Genomic DNA, 20,013 nt, shown 5'->3' on the forward strand with positions numbered 1-20,013 from the left:
GAAATGATGTTTGGCTTCTTCGCCATGTGAGGCTTCTCCTCCGTAGAACTGAAAATTGAAAAATTAAGGCTTCTTGGGAATTAATAAATTGTCACTCTTGCTTCATACTGAAAAAAATTAAACAAAAATAGAAAGATTGTAACTGAGGAACACGTGCAAGAAGCTTCCACTGCATTGTGTGCAACGAAACCACCTTCTGATATTACCGAGATCCTGGAAAATCATCATAGATGAAAGTAGTTGCTGGAGATATGGGGTTCATCCAGCAGTAAGTGTGAAGCCGCAGTGCCGTTTCGGGGTTCTGTCCGAGGCCTTCACGGCTACCGTAGCGGCCCTGGGGCACACGAAGTCCCCACCGTACTTCACCCTCAACAGCGATCCCCTACTTTGGCCTGTGACTACATTTTTCGTAGACGAGGGCTATTAAGATGTTTATCCAATCCCTTGTCTCTGAAACAGAATGTGTAGCATGTTACCAAAAGTTTTTTTGTGGTCCCTGCGCGTACATATCTGATAATATTTTGCTCGTTCGTATAATTCGTATTCTAAAACACGGTCATTGCCGTGTTCAGATATAACGTAATGTACATAATTGCCAAACAACCACAACACAGCATTGGTTTTCTGGACAGGGAAGAAAACACCATCGGGGAAGAGTAATTTTTCAACATTGATCTCAGTACTAACAGTTCTGGTTATAAAGGCTACCCGCCGTTGGAGTCCCCTCCATATTTCGGCGTATCCGCCACAGAGAAAGCGGTGGATCAATGTGTCAACTGCGTCACATCGGGTGCACACAATCGTGTCACTAAGACCAATGGAGTGCAACTTTTCGTTAGTGGAAACTACGTTATTAACAACTCGGTACCAGGTTGCCTGAATGTCGGAAGACAGTTCACGATTACTAATATTTTTCCAAATTCTTTTCCAGTCTTTGTCGGGATATCTGCACTCCATTTTGTTGACATGTTCTTTCGTTGTTAAGAGTTCCATTAATTTCCTGCAATTCCTTGATTGTGGATTCGTGACAATACTGTCCATGTAGCTAATCTCTAAAAAGAACTGGCGAATATATTTCAATTTATAATTAATTCCGCCTATATTTATGGGTGGACGTAAATTTTCTGGCTGTAGGAGTCTATACAGCTTGGCTGTAATACTATGTGGATGTTTTTCTATAATTTGTAGGGTCCTCTTTATATATAACGCCGTAGTCTTCCGCCATATATCTGTTAAACCTAGGCCACCTTCAGCGGAAGGTAACGTAACTGTACCGACTGCTACTCTAAAAATATTCCCTGTCCATATAAATCGGCAAATGATACTCATTATACGTTTGGCAATGGGTTTCGAAACTGGCAATATTTGACCTATATATATAGCTTTTGATAAAATGGACCAATTAATTATTCTGATTCGTTGTTTAATGTTCAGATGTCTGGTCTGATTGAGTATTGTGGCTCCTCTGATTGTATCCAGTACTTTCTTCCAATTGTAGGTCATGGTCTGAAGCGGACATCGGTAAAAGGTGACACCCAGAGCGGTGTGACGATCGACGGAGCGTGCCCATTCCAAACGGACATCTTGAAGACCTTTAAGATTTAAAAACGAACTCTTCACCTCGTTAACCCTAGCGCCTGTAGCTTCACAAAAGATCTGAATATTCGTAGTTAATTTCTCTAAATCTTCGTTACTACGAATAACCACTCCAACGTCATCAGCATATGCATTGGTGACGTTGTTAACGCCAGATATCGTGATGCCCTCAAGATCGACATCGAGTCTCCTTAGTAAAGGCTCCAGTGCAACAACATACAGGAGCATTGACAAAGGACTTCCCTGCGGGACGCCGTTGCGAATTTCAATGGGTGGAGTGAAATGCCCATTTACAGACACTTGTGTTTGGATGCCTTCAACAATGTTAATTAAAACTTGCACAAAATGTTGACTAAAACCCACATAGGTCAACGTTCTGAACAAAAATAAGTGGTTGACCCTGTCAAAAGCCTTTGAGAAGTCGATAAAGGCAAGGCCTCCTGGTGAGGATGACGTTGCAAAAATTGCAGAGACATCCCTATATTCACAAACAGTTTTAAAAATATTCCGCCCCGAGAGACAGGTTTGGTGGTCACCTATGATCTTCTCCATTAGAGGTCTCAGTCTTTCCTTCAGTACACGTGCAATTATTTTATAATCCGAGTTCATCAAACATATTGGTCTCAATTGATTGAGATCTTTAACTGTCGCGTTCCTTCCCTTTGGTATTAGCACAGTTACGCTTTCTTTGAACTCGCGTGGAACAGTAACACCTTGCAACACTTCATTTATCACTTCTGTGAATTGATTACCGATGAGAGGCCAAAATTTACAATAAAACTCTACAGGCAAGCCATCAGGCCCTGGGGACTTACGGGTAGGCGAATATTTAAGTATATCAAACACCTCCTCACATGTGATCGCAGTGGTAAGGGACACATTGTCCTCGTCATTGATAACGTTGTCGATACCTGTAGTTCGTAGCAAATCGTTCGCACAGTCTAGATTATACCGGGTATCAGTATATAACGTACGATAAAATCCATAAACTGCATTTAAAATGTCAGAGTGTTCCGTCAGCACCCGGTTATCGCCCACTCTAAGACAAGCAATAAACGCTCGTCTTCTATTTCTTTCATGTTGGAGTAAGTGGTACAGCGATGCGTTTTCGTCCTCCACCGTTGTCGGGACACGAGATTTAATTTTTAAACCCTCCAGCTGTTGTCGCTTGAGACTTATGAGGTGAGCCTTGATCTTCTTTATTTCAATGAAAACCTCATCAGTCATCTGCTGAGCTGATAGTTCCCTTAAGCATGTATAGTAAAATTCAACGGTATTGCGAGACCACATCGCTCGCTCCCTCCCGTAAGCTATTAGGGATGATCTCAATTTCTTTTTAGCATATGAGGTCCACCACGCAAGGCGAGAGCTGTATTTATGGCGCATACGTAGAGCAGCCTGCCATACCTCCGCTACTGTTCTTGATAGGGCACCCTCGAACAACATATGGGTATTCAGCTTCCATAAGGGGCGACCCCAATACGTTCCTTGCTTCTGAAACCGAATGCTGCATTTCACTGCGAGATGGTCCGAAAAGGTAGTGGGAATTACTTCGATACTACTGATTTTATTTTCCAGGTTTGCTGTGACGTATATTCTGTCTATTCTGCTTTGCGAGCGACTACTGATGTACGTAAATTTGACTAACGTGGGGTATTTGCTTTCCCACACGTCTGTCCACTTCATGTTTGTCACCAAAGCCGCCAGTTCCCTGGAGAAGTTAAAATTTGGTCGCTGATCCTTTTTGTGAAGTACACAATTAAAGTCACCACCGATTAAAGCTTCCGCCGGATTCCCCTTAAGTAAATAGACCATATCGTTCTTAAAAAAATTAGCCCTATCATCTCTAGCGTTGTTACCAGAGGGGACATATACATTTAAAACAGTAGTAGTAAAAATTTTACAACTGATGCCCCTCCCATTTTCTAACAGACAGATATCCTTCACATCAATACCATCTTTGACAAGGATCGCAGTCCCACATGTGGCTTCCGGTGCAATATTTAAAATCTCTTGAAAACCTGGGACATAAAAGTTGTGGACATTAAATTCCTGTAGGAGGGCTATATCAGTATCCGACTGGTAAAGGAAATCTTTTAAAGAAGCGACTTTCGTTTCACTGCGAATCCGATTTATATTGATCGTGGTCACATTATATGTCAGTTCCGTTGGCATAGGTGCAGGTAAAAGAAATTGGCTAATGAAGTATACCCCATGCAGAGTCACGTCTGTACCATTCCATTCTGTCTGTCAGAAAGAAAAATAGACATTACAAAAAAAAAAATTAAATGCCACTAGCATGTGTCAGGTCCATCTCCATTCCGTGGTCGGTGCGATCTTCTTGGGCATCGGCCCAATCAAGTCCTTTTCCTGAGACAGTTCGGTCTAAATCCATAGTAGTGCCGGTCTGCAAACCTGCGACGCCAAGCGGTGCGCGAGGTTGTTGTTGAAGATCATCTGCATCGGCACGACTCATCTCCGCTTCAGTACACTCGTTAACTCGTGCTACTGGGCATTGTTCTCGTAGTCGTTCATTATCCCTTAAATGTTTTAACTTTTCCCGCAATGCAGGAGCTAAACTCTCTGCTGCTTTGTGTGCCAATCTCCTCTTCTTGCCTTTCTTCGAAGATCTCTTCGGCGATCTAGCAGGAGATGAAGTTTGCGACCTGTCAGGAGAAGTACCGGATGATACGTCTGACGTCGCCTGTTCCTTTTTTCGGACAAAATGCCGCGTATCGCATTCCACAACGGCAGAAGGAAGCGCATCTTTTTCCATGGCTCCCACTGGTAGCAACCCAGTCTCCAATTCTACACTATCGCTCGTTGTGGTTTCCTTGACGCAAGTGTCTTCTGTGGGCGCCAACGTGAAACCAATGTCCAGATTGCTATCTTCGTTCATAGTTTCCGCAGAGTGGATGCCTGGAGCGTCCACTCCTCGGAAGCTAGTGGCAATATCCTCACGTTGGTGGGAATCCTGACGACGCAAGGAAACCTCCGTTGCGGGTATTTGGGGATCTTCGGCCGAGTCCGCGGAAGAACGAGCAACCACAGTGGGAGAGTTGGAAAAAGTTGGCGTCGGCATAGATTCGAGGGGCGCGGAGCTGATCGGCAGACCATCCGCAAATCTAGAGCTTGAAGCCGGAGTATCATCGACAACCGCCCGCGAGGCAGCAGGCTCCCCGCGCACAGGCGGCACCGACTCGCCTCGGCTGCGGAAGTCAGCAGCGGCAGCGTATGACAACTTCATACCAACAACAGGGCCGGAACTCGGCATCTCGTCACGCGGTAACTGCGGGACACGCCTCCGTGAACATTCTGCACGAATGTGTTCCGTGGAATTGCATAAAGCGCAAGTCCGCGGTTGCCCATCATAGATAATCAAAGCACGATACCCACAAATATTAAGATAAGAGGGGACATGCTTCTGTAATTCAATCTTAATTTGCCTTACGCCGTTCAAGACAGGAAACATATGAGCTTCAGACCACCTTTCTGCCACATTGGAAATAATTCTGCCATAAGGCCGAAGGGCAACATTAAGTTCTTCGGGCGGAATTTCAAAAGGGAGCTCAAACACTCTGATCGTACGAATCCCGTACCCAGCATGACTAACAGCAACGTCACTCACATTCCCATCAGAATGATTAAACTTCACGCTACCTCCGCAACGATCCACAATGGAACTCCATAATTCTGGACTTTTCATCTTCAGATACACAGCATTTGTCACAAACGAGAGATAAACTCCGACAACATCATCACCCTTAATCAATACTTTTTCGATAAACCATGCTTTAATTTCAAATGCTTTAGGTCGAACGAAATTTCGATCGAAAGTAAACTTGATTGTGTCTTTCCTCAAATAATTCGACCTATTCATTCTAGAACTTAATGAATACAAGTGCAACACGAATAGCGGCTTAGCAGCACCACTAACCTCAAACGCAGCGACTCAGCCTGTGTTTACTACAGCCAGACGTCCAGCTCCGCCACACGTCCGTCCCGCTCGGCGGCTGACTCGCAACTGAGAGCTAGCCAGCTACCTCGGTGAATACCTGCCGGATAGCACGTCACACAGTACTCGTTTGGTTGGGTGGTCCCATGCAGAATCTCTCCATGCTGCCTAATGTTTTCCTAACGTCACACTCGTCACGTACTTCACTTTTATGTCATAATCATTTCTGAGAGGTAAAGAAATTGCATGACAGCATGCAGAGCTAGTGGCGTCAAAATTAACACACATACTTTATGTGACTCAAAAGCCGAACGAGTTACTTTCCGACGTTGTTTTAGATGTGCAAGTGCCAGTCAAAACTCGCGGTGTCGGCACTCTGCCGACCATTTCGCTAGTTAACACCGGTCTTGTTGTGTGTGTTTCAAGCTCAAGAGCATTTCCAAGCAAAAAATGGTCAACTGCAACATTCAGACGGTTTCGTATGCTCAATTGCTACATTAAAACGGTATGTTTCTTTTTCAGAACTGGAAAAAAAAAGAGCGTGACAACATTCGAACCTGTAATCATCAGATCCGAAGTCCGACGCCTTATCCATTAGGCCACATGGTCACTGACGACCAACTATATCATGTATACGACTCATCTCGAAATGCTCACACCCCTGAGGATTTGTGTTTTCGTTCTACACAGCCGCTGCCCCTTGCTCTTTCCCACCCATTCGTTACATTCAACCTCTTACGAGACCGACCAAATATAGACTGAGAAACAAGACCACACACTTTGTGCATTCGGAATCGAAGGCAGGGCGTCCCTCGCCGCATTTGCTACGATGACCATTTGCTACTTCTGCAGAAGCGGCGGCGGCGGCGACGACGAAGACGACGACGACGACGACCGCGAGAGGCTCTGAGATATGTGAGAAATACATCTATAAAATATAATTCAGACTGCCTCGTCCCACTTTATGCTGTACTGCTTTGGCAAATGCTTTATCTGCGCCATTCGACTTAATCACATCTGAGAGTAATTCTTAAAAAAAACGCCTGTCGCTAATTGTTCGTCATCACAGATACTGTTTGCTATACGGCCACGACGCGCAACTGATTTCCAAAATTCATCTTTCTCCTGTGAGGATGGAACTTCCGATGCCTGGTTTATTAGAGCAGTGCTCTACCACTGAGCTAAAGAGGCGCGGTCTAGCGGTACTCTTGGGTACTTCGTCCTTACGGTCGTCTGCATCATCAGACTTCAGCTGACAACACTTCATATTACCGGCTAATATTTGCAGCTATGGCGACCCGTTACTGCTTGGCTACACATCTGACACGTAACCGATGTGCTCTCCAAACTACAACACATGCATTTCAAAACATGTCTTCCACACATGTCTACAAAATCACCTTCACATTCAAATACAGTTTCCTTGTGACTGACAGAGACGTAGGCAAAGTTTAAAGTTGCTATTTCCATTACATCTCGTTAATCAGAAAAACGGTAATTTACATCTGCAGCGGAACAAATTCCGTTCCGCCCAGCGTGTGGCTCGAACCTACGACCCTAGGATTAAGAGTCTGACGCTTTACCGACTGAGCTAGCCAGCTACCTCGGTGAATACCTGCCGGATAGCACGTCACACATTACTCGTTTGGTTGGGTGGTCCCATACAGAATCTCTCCATGCTGCCTAATGTTTTCCTAACGTCACACTCGTCACGTACTTCACTTTTATGTCATAATCATTTCTGAGAGGTAAAGAAATTGCATGACAGCATGCAGAGCTAGTGGCGTCAAAATTAACACACATACTTTATGTGACTCAAAAGCCGAACGAGTTACTTTCCGACGTTGTTTTAGATGTGCAAGTGCCAGTCAAAACTCGCGGTGTCGGCACTCTGCCGACCATTTCGCTAGTTAACACCGGTCTTGTTGTGTGTGTTTCAAGCTCAAGAGCATTTCCAAGCAAAAAATGGTCAACAGCAACATTCAGACCGTTTCGTACTGCTCAATTGCTACATTAAAACGGTATGTTTCTTTTTCAGAACTGGAAAAAAACGAGCGTGACAACATTCGAACCTGTAATCATCAGATCCGAAGTCCGACGCCTTATCCATTAGGCCACATGGTCACTGACGACCAACCATATCATGTATACGACTCATCTCGAAACGCTCACAGCCCTGAGGATTAGTGTTTTCGCTCTACACAGCCGCTGCCCCTTGCTCTTTCCGACCCATTCGTTACATTCAACCTCTTACGAGACCGACCAAATATAGACTGAGAAGCAAGACCACACATTTTGTGCATTCGGAATCGAAGGCAGGGCGTACCTCGCCGCATTTGCTACGATGGCCATTTGCTACTTCTGCAGAAGCGGCGGCGGCGGCGACGACGAAGACGACGACGACGACGACGACCGCGAGAGGCTCTGAGATATGTGAGAAATACATCTGTAAAATGTAATTCAGACTGTATCGTGCCACTTTATGCTGTATCGCTTTGGCAAATGCTTTATCTGCGCCATTCGCTTTAATCACATCTGAGAGTAATTCTTAAAAAAAACGCCTGTCGCTAATTGTTCGTCATCACAGATACTGTTTGCTATACGGCCACGACGCGCAACTGATTTCCAAAATTCATCTTTCTCCTGTGAGAATGGAACTTCCGATGCCTGGTTTATTAGAGCAGTGCTCTACCACTGAGCTAAAGAGGCGCGGCCTAGCGGTACTCTTGGGTACTTCGTCCTTACGGTCGTCTGCATCATCAGACTTCAGCTGACAACACTTCATATTACCGGCTAATATTTGCAGCTATGGTGACACATTACTGCTTGGCTACACATCTGACACGTAACCGATGTGATCTCCAAACTACAACACTTGCATTTCAGAACATGTCTTCCACACATGTCTACAAAATCACCTCCACATTCAAATACAGTTTCCTTGTGACTGACAGAGACGTAGGCAAAGTTTAAAGTTGCTATTTCCATTAGATCTCGTTAATCAGAAAAACGGTAATTTACATCTGCAGCGGAACAAAATTCCGTTCCGCCCAGCGTGTGGCGCGAACCCACGACCCTAGGATTAAGAGTCTGACGCTCTACCGACTGAGCTAGCCGGCTACCTCGGTGAATACCTGCCGGATAGCACGTCACCCAGTACTCGTTTGGGTTGGGTGGTCCCATACAGAATCTCTCCATGCTGCCTAATGTTTTCCTAACGTCACACTCGTCACGTACTTCACTTTTATGTCATAATCATTTCTGAGAGGTAAAGAAATTGCATGACAGCATGCAGAGCTAGTGGCGTCAAAATTAACACACATACTTTATGTGACTCAAAAGCCGAACGAGTTACTTTCCGACGTTGTTTTAGATGTGCAAGTGCCAGTCAAAACTCGCGGTGTCGGCACTCTGCCGACCATTTCGCTATTTAACACCGGTCTTGTTGTGTGTGTTTCAAGCTCAAGAGCATTTCCAAGCAAAAAATGGTCAACAGCAACATTCAGACGGTTTCGTATGCTCAATTGCTACATTAAAACGGTATGTTTCTTTTTCAGAACTGGAAAAAAAACGAGCGTGACAACATTCGACCCTGTAATCATCAGATCCGAAGTCCGACGCCTTATCCATTAGGCCACATGGCCACTGACGACCAACTGTATCATGTATACGACTCATCTCGAAACGCTCACACCCCTAAGGATTTGTGTTTTCGTTCTACACAGCCGCTGCCCCTTGCTCTTTCCCACCCATTCGTTACATTCAACCTCTTACGAGACCGACCAAATATAGACTGAGAAACAAGACCACACACTTTGTGCATTCGGAATCGAAGGAAGGGCGTCGCTCGCCGCATTTGCTACGATGGCCATTTGCTACTTCTGCAGAAGCGGCGGCGGCGGCGACGACGAAGTCGACGACGACGACCGCTAGAGGCTCTGAGATATGTGAGAAATACATCTATAAAATATAATTCAGACTGCCTCGCCCCACTTTATGCTGTACTGCTTTGGCAAATGCTTTATCTGCGCCATTCGCCTTAATCACATCTGAGAGTAATTCTTAAAAAAAAACGTCTGTCGCTAATTGTTCGTCATCACAGATACTGTTTGCTATACGGCCACGACGCGCAACTGATTTCCAAAATTCATCTTTCTCCTGTGAGGATGGAACTTACGATGCCTGGTTTATTAGAGCAGTGCTCTACCACTGAGCTAAAGAGGCGCGGCCTAGCGGTACTCTTGGGTACTTCGTCCTTACGGTCGTCTGCGTCATCAGACTTCAGCTGACAACACTTCATATTACCGGCTAATACTTGCAGCTATGGCGACCCATTACTGCTTGGCTACACATCTGACACGTAACCGATGTGCTCTCCAAACTACAACACATGCATTTCAAAACATGTCTTCCACACATGTCTACAAAATCACCTTCACATTCAAATACAGTTTCCTTGTGACTGACAGAGACGTAGGCAAAGTTTAAAGTTGCTATTTCCATTACATCTCGTTAATCAGAAAAACGGTAATTTACATCTGCAGCGGAACAAATTCCGTTCCGCCCAGCGTGTGGCTCAACCCACGACCCTAAGATTAAAAGTCTGACGCTCTACCGACTGAGCTAGCCGGCTACCTCGGTGAATACCTGCCTGATAGCACGTCACACAGTACTCGTTTGGGTTGGGTGGTCCCATACAGAATCTCTCCATGCTGCCTAATGTTTTCCTAACGTCACACTCGTCACGTACTTCACTTTTATGTCATAATCATTTCTGAGAGGTAAAGAAATTGCATGACAGCATGCAGAGCTAGTGGCGTCAAAATTAACACACATACTTTATGTGACTCAAAAGCCGAACGAGTTACTTTCCGACGTTGTTTTAGATGTGCAAGTGCCAGTCAAAACTCGCGGTGTCGGCACTCTGCCGACCATTTCGCTAGTTAACACCGGTCTTGTTGTGTGTGTTTCAAGCTCAAGAGCATTTCCAAGCAAAAAATGGTCAACAGCAACATTCAGACGGTTTCGTATGCTCAATTGCTACATTAAAACGGTATGTTTCTTTTTCAGAACTGGAAAAAAAACGAGCGTGACAACATTCGAACCTGTAATCATCAGATCCGGAGCCCGACGCCTTATCCATTAGGCCACATGGTCACTGACGACCAACTATATCATGTATACGACTCATCTCGAAACGCTCACACCCCTGAGGATTTGTGTTTTCGTTCTACACAGCGGCTGCCCCTTGCTCTTTCCCACCCATTCGTTACATTCAACCTCTTACGAGACCGACCACATATAGACTGAGAAACAAGACCACACACTTTGTGCATTCGGAATCGAAGGCAGGGCGTCCCTCGCCGCATTTGCTACGATGGCCATTTGCTACTTCTGCAGAAGCGGCGGCGGCGGCGACGACGACGACGACGACGACGACCGCGAGAGGCTCTGAGATATGTGAGAAATACATCTGTAAAATGTAATTCAGACTGCCTCGTCCCACTTTATGCTGTACCGCTTTGGCAAATGCTTTATCTGCGCCATTCGCCTTAATCACATCTGAGAGTAATTCTTAAAAAAAACGCCTGTCGCTAATTGTTCGTCATCACAGATACTGTTTGCTATACGGCCACGACGCGCAACTGATTTCCAAAATTCATCTTTCTCCTGTGAGGATGGAACTTCCGATGCCTGGTTTATTAGAGCAGTGCTCTACCACTGAGCTAAAGAGGCGCGGCCTAGCGGTACTCTTGGGTACTTCGTCCTTACGGTCGTCTGCGTCATCAGACTTCAGCTGACACCACTTCATATTACCGGCTAATATTTGCAGCTATGGCGACCCATTACTGCTTGGCTACACATCTGACACGTAACCGATGTGCTCTCCAAACTACAACACTTGCATTTCAGAACATGTCTTCCACACATGTCTACAAAATCACCTTCACATTCTAATACAGTTTCCTTGTGACTGACAGAGACGTAGGCAAAGTTTAAAGTTGCTATTTCCATTACATCTCGTTAATCAGAAAAACCGTAATTTACATCTGCAGCGGAACAATATTCCGTTCCGCCCAGCGTGTGGCTCGAACCCACGACCCTAGGATTAAGAGTCTGACGCTTTACCGACTGAGCTAGCCGGCTACCTCGGTGAATACCTGCCGGATAGCACGTCACACAGAACTCGTTTGGGTTGGGTGGTCCCATAGAGAATCTCTCCATGCTGCCTAATGTTTTCCTAACGTCACACTCGTCACGTACTTCACTTTTATGTCATAATCATTTCTGAGAGGTAAAGAAATTGCATGACAGCATGCAGAGCTAGTGGCGTCAAAATTAACACACATACTTTATGTGACTCAAAAGCCGAACGAGTTACTTTCCGACGTTGTTTTAGATGTGCAAGTGCCAGTCAAAACTCGCAGTGTCGGCACTCTGCAGACCATTTCGCTAGTTAACACCGGTCTTGTTGTGTGTGTTTCAAGCTCAAGAGCATTTCCAAGCAAAAAATGGTCAACAGCAACATTCAGACGGTTTCGTACTGCTCAATTGCTACATTAAAACGGTATGTTTCTTTTTCAGAACTGCAAAAAAACGAGCGTGACAACATTCGAACCTGTAATCATCAGATCCGAAGTCCGACGCCTTATCCATTAGGCCACATGGTCACTGACGACCAACTATATCATGTATACGACTCATCTCGAAACGCTCACACCCCTGAGGATTTGTGTTTTCGTTCTACACAGCCGCTGCCCCTTGCTCTTTCCCACCCATTCGCTACATTCAACCTCTTACGAGACCGACCAAATATAGACTGAGAAACAAGACCACACACTTTGTGCATTCGGAATCGAAGGCAGGGCGTCCCTCGCCGCATTTGCTAAGATGGTCATTTGCTACTTCTGCAGAAACGGCGGCGGCGGCGGCGGCGGCGACGACGACGACGACGACGACGACGACGACGACCGCGAGAGGTTCTGAGATATGTGAGAAATACATCTGTAAAATGTAATTCAGACTGCCTCGTGCCCATTATGCTGTACCGCTTCGGCAAATGCTTTATCTGCGCCATTCGCCTTAATCACATCTGAGAGTAATTCTTAAAATAAACGCCTGTCGCTAATTGTTCGTCATCACAGATACTGTTTGCTATATGGCCACGACGCGCAACTGATTTCCAAAATTCATCTTTCTCCTGTGAGGATGGAACTTCCGATGCCTGGTTTATTAGAGCAGTGCTCTACCACTGAGCTAAAGAGGCGCGACCTAGCGGTACTCTTGGGTACTTCGTCCTTACGGTCGTCTGCATCATCAGACTTCAGCTGACAACACTTCATATTACCGGCTAATATTTGCAGCTATGGCGACCCATTACTGCTTGGCTACACATCTGACACGTAACCGATGTGCTCTCCAAACTACAACACTTGCATTTCGGAACATGTCTTCCACACATGTCTACAAAATCACCTTCACATTCAAATACAGTTTCCTTGTGACTGACAGAGACGTAGGCAAAGTTTAAAGTTGCTATTTCCATTACATCTCGTTAATCAGAAAAACGGTAATTTACATCTGCAGCGGAACAAAATTCCGTTCCGCCCAGCGTGTGGCTCGAACCCACGACCCTAGGATTAAGAGTCTGACGCTCTACCGACTGAGCTAGCCGGCTACCTCGGTGAATACCTGCCGGATAGCACGTCACACAGTACTCGTTTGGGTTGGGTGGTCCCATACAGAATCTCTCCATGCTGCCTAATGTTTTCCTAACGTCACACTCGTCACGTACTTCACTTTTATGTCATAATCATTTCTGAGAGGTAAAGAAATTGCATGACAGCATGCAGACCTAGTGGCGTCAAAATTAGCACACATACTTTATGTGACTCAAAAGCCGAACGAGTTACTTTCCGACGTTGTTTTAGATGTTCAAGTGCCAGTCAAAACTCGCGGTGTCGGCACTCTGCCGACCATTTCGCTAGTTAACACCGGTCTTGTTGTGTGTGTTTCAAGCTCAAGAGCATTTCCAAGCAAAAAATGGTCAACAGCAACATTCAGACGGTTTCGTATGCTCAATTGCTACATTAAAACGGTATGTTTCTTTTTCAGAACTGGAAAAAAAAAGAGCGTGACAACATTCGAACCTGTAATCATCAGATCCGAAGTCCGACGCCTTATCCATTAGGCCACATGGTCACTGACGACCAACTATATCATGTATACGACTCATCTCGAAACGCTCACACCCCTGAGGATTTGTGTTTTCGTTCTACACAGCCGCTGCCCCTTGCTCTTTCCCACCCATTCGTTACATTCAACCTCTTACGAGACCGACCAAATATACACTGAGAAACAAGACCACACACTTTGTGCATTCGGAATCGAAGGCAGGGCGTCCCTCGCCGCATTTGCTACGATGGCCATTTGCTACTTCTGCAGAAGCGGCGGCGGCGACGACGACGACGATGACCGCGAGAGGCTCTGAGATATGTGAGAAATACAATTGTAAAATGTAATTGAGACTGCCTCGTGCCACTTTATGCTGTACCGCTTTGGCAAATGCTTTATCTGCGCCATTCGCCTTAATCACATCTGAGAGTAATTCTTAAAAAAAACGCCTGTCGCTAATTGTTCGTCATCACAGATACTGTTTGCTATACGGCCACGACGCGCAACTGATTTCCAAAATTCATCTTTCTCCTGTGAGGATGGAACTTCCGATGCCTGGTTTATTAGAGCAGTGCTCTACCACTGAGCTAAAGAGGCGCGGCCTAGCGGTACTCTTGGGTACTTCGTCCTTACGGTCGTCTGCGTCATCAGACTTCAGCTGACAACACTTCATATTACCGGCTAATATTTGCAGCTATGGCGACCCATTACTGCTTGGCTACACATCTGACACGTAACCGATGTGCTCTCCAAACTACAACACTTGCATTTCAGAACATGTCTTCCACACATGTCTACAAAATCACCTTCACATTCAAATACAGTTTCCTTGTGACTGACAGAGACGTAGGCAAAGTTTAAAGTTGCTATTTCCATTACATCTCGTTAATCAGAAAAACCGTAATTTACATCTGCAGCGGAACAAATTCCGTTCCGCCCAGCGTGTGGCTCGAACCCACGACCCTAGGATTAAGAGTCTGACGCTCTACCGACTGAGCTAGCCGGCTACCTCGATGAATACCTGCCGGATAGCACGTCACACAGAACTCGTTTGGGTTGGGTGGTCCCATAGAGAATCTCTCCATGCTGCCTAATGTTTTCCTAACGTCATACTCGTCACGTACTTCACTTTTATGTCATAATCATTTCTGAGAGGTAAAGAAATTGCATGACAGCATGCAGAGCTTGTGGCGTCAAAATTAACACACATACTTTATGTGACTCAAAAGCCGAACGAGTTACTTTCCGACGTTGTTTTAGATGTGCAAGTGCCAGTCAAAACTCGCGGTGTCGGCACTCTGCAGACCATTTCGCTAGTTAACACCGGTCTTGTTGTGTGTGTTTCAAGCTCAAGAGCATTTCCAAGCAAAAAATGGTCAACAGCAACATTCAGACGGTTTCGTACTGCTCAACTGCTACATTAAAACGGTATGTTTCTTTTTCAGAACTGCAAAAAAACGAGCGTGACAACATTCGAACCTGTAATCATCAGATCCGAAGTCCAACGCCTTATCCATTAGGCCACATGGTCACTGACGACCAACTATATCATGTATACGACTCATCTCGAAACGCTCACACCCCTGAGGATTTGTGTTTTCGTTCTACACAGCCGCTGCCCCTTGCTCTTTCCCACCCATTCGTTACATTCAACCTCTTACGAGACCGACCAAATATACACTGAGAAACAAGACCACACACTTTGTGCATTCGGAATCGAAGGCAGGGCGTCCCTCGCCGCATTTGCTACGATGGCCATTTGCTACTTCTGCAGAAGCGGCGGCGGCGACGACGACGACGACGATGACCGCGAGAGGCTCTGAGATATGTGAGAAATACAATTGTAAAATGTAATTGAGACTGCCTCGTGCCACTTTATGCTGTACCGCTTTGGCAAATGCTTTATCTGCGCCATTCGCCTTAATCACATCTGAGAGTAATTCTTAAAAAAAACGCCTGTCGCTAATTGTTCGTCATCACAGATACTGTTTGCTATATGGCCACGACGCGCAACTGATTTCCAAAATTCATCTTTCTCCTGTGAGAATGGAACTTCCGATGCCTGGTTTATTAGATCAGTGCTCTACCACTGAGCTAAAGAGGCGCGGCCTAGCGGTACTCTTGGGTACTTCGTCCTTACGGTCGTCTGCATCATCAGACTTCAGCTGACAACACTTCATATTACCGGCTAATATTTGCAGCTATGGCGACCCATTACTGCTTGGCTACACATCTGACACGTAACCGATGTGCTCTCCAAACTACAACACTTGCATTTCAGAACATGTCTTCCACACATGTCTACAAAATCACCTTCACATTCAAATACAGTTTCCTTGTGACTGACAGAGACGTAGGCAAAGTTTAAAGTTGCTATTTCCATTACATCTCGTTAATCAGAAAAACCGTAATTTACATCTGCAGCGGAACAAATTCCGTTCCGCCCAGCGTGTGGCTCGAACCCACGACCCTAGGATTAAGAGTCTGACGCTCTACCGACTGAGCTAGCCGGCTACCTCGATGAATGCCTGCCGGATAGCACGTCACACAGAACTCGTTTGAGTTGGGTGGTCCCATAGAGAATCTCTCCATGCTGCCTAATGTTTTCCTAACGTCATACTCGTCACGTACTTCACTTTTATGTCATAATCATTTCTGAGAGGTAAAGAAATTGCATGACAGCATGCAGAGCTTGTGGCGTCAAAATTAACACACATACTTTATGTGACTCAAAAGCCGAACGAGTTACTTTCCGACGTTGTTTTAGATGTGTAAGTGCCAGTCAAAACTCGCGGTGTCGGCACTCTGCAGACCATTTCGCTAGTTAACACCGGTCTTGTTGTGTGTGTTTCAAGCTCAAGAGCATTTCCAAGCAAAAAATGGTCAACAGCAACATTCAGACGGTTTCGTACTGCTCAACTGCTACATTAAAACGGTATGTTTCTTTTTCAGAACTGCAAAAAAACGAGCGTGACAACATTCGAACCTGTAATCATCAGATCCGAAGTCCAACGCCTTATCCATTAGGCCACATGGTCACTGACGACCAACTATATCATGTATACGACTCATCTCGAAACGCTCACACCCCTGAGGATTTGTGTTTTCGTTCTACACAGCCGCTGCCCCTTGCTCTTTCCCACCCATTCGTTACATTCAACCTCTTACGAGACCGACCAAATATACACTGAGAAACAAGACCACACACTTTGTGCATTCGGAATCGAAGGCAGGGCGTCCCTCGCCGCATTTGCTACGATGGCCATTTGCTACTTCTGCAGAAGCGGCGGCGGCGACGACGACGACGACGACGACGATGACCGCGAGAGGCTCTGAGATATGTGAGAAATACAATTGTAAAATGTAATTGAGACTGCCTCGTGCCACTTTATGCTGTACCGCTTTGGCAAATGCTTTATCTGCGCCATTCGCCTTAATCACATCTGAGAGTAATTCTTAAAAAAAACGCCTGTCGCTAATTGTTCGTCATCACAGATACTGTTTGCTATATGGCCACGACGCGCAACTGATTTCCAAAATTCATCTTTCTCCTGTGAGAATGGAACTTCCGATGCCTGGTTTATTAGATCAGTGCTCTACCACTGAGCTAAAGAGGCGCGGCCTAGCGGTACTCTTGGGTACTTCGTCCTTACGGTCGTCTGCATCATCAGACTTCAGCTGACAACACTTCATATTACCGGCTAATATTTGCAGCTATGGCGACCCATTACTGCTTGGCTACACATCTGACACGTAACCGATGTGCTCTCCAAACTACAACACTTGCATTTCAGAACATGTCTTCCACACATGTCTACAAAATCACCTTCACATTCAAATACAGTTTCCTTGTGACTGACAGAGACGTAGGCAAAGTTTAAAGTTGCTATTTCCATTACATCTCGTTAATCAGAAAAACGGTAATTTACATCTGCAGCGGAACAAAATTCCGTTCCGCCCAGCGTGTGGCTCGAACTCACGACCCTAGGATTAAGAGTCTAACGCTCTAACGACTGAGCTAGCCGGCTACCTCGGTGAATACCTGCCGGATAGCACGTCACACAGAACTCGTTTGGGTTGGGTGGTCCCATACAGAATCTCTCCATGCATCCTAATGTTTTCCTAACGTCACACTCGTCACGTACTTCACTTTTATGTCATAATCATTTCTGAGAGGTAAAGAAATTGCATGACAGCATGCAGAGCTAGTGGCGTCAAACTTAACACACATACTTTATGTGACTCAAAAGCCGAACGAGTTACTTTCCGACGTTGTTTTAGATGTGCAAGTGCCATTCAAAACTCGCGGTGTCGGCACTCTGCCGACCATTTCGCTAGTTAACACCGATCTTGTAGTGTGTGTTTCAAGCTCAAGAGCATTTCCAAGCAAAGAATGGTCAACAGCAACATTCAGACGGTTTCGTACTGCTCAATTGCTACATTAAAACGGTATGTTTCTTTTTCAGAACTGGAAAAAAACGAGCGTGACAACATTCGAACGTGTAATCATCAGATCCGAAGTCCGACGCCTTATCCATTAGGCCACATGGTCACTGACGACCAACTATATCATGTATACGACTCATCTCGAAACGCTCACACCCCTGAGGATTTGTGTTTTCGTTCTACACAGCCGCTGCCCCTTGCTCTTTCCCACCCATTCGTTACATTCAACCTCTTACGAGACCGACCAAATATACACTGAGAAACAAGACCACACACTTTGTGCATTCGGAATCGAAGGCAGGGCGTCCCTCGCCGCATTTGCTACGCTGGCCATTTGCTACTTCTGCAGAAGCGGCGGCGGCGGCGACGACGAAGACGACGACGACGACGACGACTACGACGACGACCGCGAGAGGCTCTGAGATATGTGAGAAATACATGTATAAAATATAATTCAGACTGCCTCGTCCCACTTTATGCTGTACTGCTTTGGCAAATGCTTTATCTGCGCCATTCGCCTTAATCACATCTGAGAGTAATTCTTAAAAAAAACGCCTGTCGCTAATTGTTCGTCATCACAGATACTGTTTGCTATACGGCCACGACGCGCAACTGATTTCCAAAATTCATCTTTCTCCTGTGAGAATGGAACTTCCGATGCCTGGTTTATTAGAGCAGTGCTCTACCACTTTTTTTTTTTTACTTTTTTTTTTTTTTTTTTTTTTTTTTTTGGGCCTCCCTTCTCCCCACACAGCCCATCCATTCGCTCTCCTTTTATGCCTGCTTCGGCGAGCTTCTATGCTATATCGACTGATTTTTTTTTCAAATTTACTGTGACAGTTAGGGAAATGAAATGATGTTTGGCTTCTTCGCCATGTGAGGCTTCTCCTCCGTAGAACTGAAAATTGAAAAATTAAGGCTTCTTGGGAATTAATAAATTGTCAGTCTTGCTTCATACTGAAAAAAATTAAACAAAAATAGAAAGATTGTAACTGAGGAACACGTGCAAGAAGCTTCCACTGCATTGTGTGCAACGAAACCACCTTCCGATATTACCGAGATCCTGGAAAATCATCATAGATGAAAGTAGTTGCTGGAGATATGGGGTTCATCAGCAGTAAGTGTGAAGCCGCAGTGCCGTTTCGGGGTTCTGTCCGAGGCCTTCACGGCTACCGTAGCGGCCCTGGGGCACACGAAGTCCCCACCGTACTTCACCCTCAACAGCGATCCCCTACTTTGGCCTGTGACTACATTTTTCGTAGACGAGGGCTATTAAGATGTTTATCCAATCCCTTGTCTCTGAAACAGAATGTGTAACATGTTACCAAAAGTTTTTTTGTGGTCCCTGCGCGTACATATCTGATAATATTTTGCTCGTTCGTATAATTCGTATTCTAAAACACGGTCATTGCCGTGTTCAGATATAACGTAATGTACATAATTGCCAAACAACCACAACACAGCATTGGTTTTCTGGACAGGGAAGAAAACACCATCGGGGAAGAGTAATTTTTCAACATTGATCTCAGTACTAACAGTTCTGGTTATAAAGGCTACCCGCCGTTGGAGTCCCCTCCATATTTCGGCGTATCCGCCACAGAGAAAGCGGTGGATCAATGTGTGAACTGCGTCACATCGGGTGCACACAATCGTGTCACTAAGACCAATGGAGTGCAACTTTTCGTTAGTGGAAACTACGTTATTAACAACTCGGTACCAGGTTGCCTGAATGTCGGAAGACAGTTCACGATTACTAATATTTTTCCAAATTCTTTTCCAGTCTTTGTCGGGATATCTGCACTCCATTTTGTTGACATGTTCTTTCGTTGTTAAGAGTTCCA

General features: G+C 45.4%; 3 non-coding genes across 3 annotated transcripts; all 3 read right to left on the bottom strand.

The window, feature by feature from the left end:
• Positions 1 to 13,156: 13,156 nt before the first annotated feature.
• Positions 13,157 to 13,229, bottom strand: Trnak-cuu (transfer RNA lysine (anticodon CUU)). Its single transcript has one exon. It is a non-coding gene; the product is annotated as a tRNA-Lys (tRNA).
• A 1,431-nt stretch (positions 13,230 to 14,660) lies between these two features.
• On the bottom strand, positions 14,661 to 14,733 carry Trnak-cuu (transfer RNA lysine (anticodon CUU)). The gene has a single exon. It is a non-coding gene; the product is annotated as a tRNA-Lys (tRNA).
• A 1,434-nt stretch (positions 14,734 to 16,167) lies between these two features.
• Positions 16,168 to 16,240, bottom strand: Trnak-cuu (transfer RNA lysine (anticodon CUU)). The gene has a single exon. It is a non-coding gene; the product is annotated as a tRNA-Lys (tRNA).
• Positions 16,241 to 20,013: the final 3,773 nt, after the last annotated feature.

The sequence above is a fragment of the Schistocerca gregaria genome, unplaced genomic scaffold (genome assembly GCF_023897955.1).
Source record: "Schistocerca gregaria isolate iqSchGreg1 unplaced genomic scaffold, iqSchGreg1.2 ptg000073l, whole genome shotgun sequence".
NCBI lineage: Eukaryota > Metazoa > Arthropoda > Insecta > Orthoptera > Acrididae > Schistocerca > Schistocerca gregaria.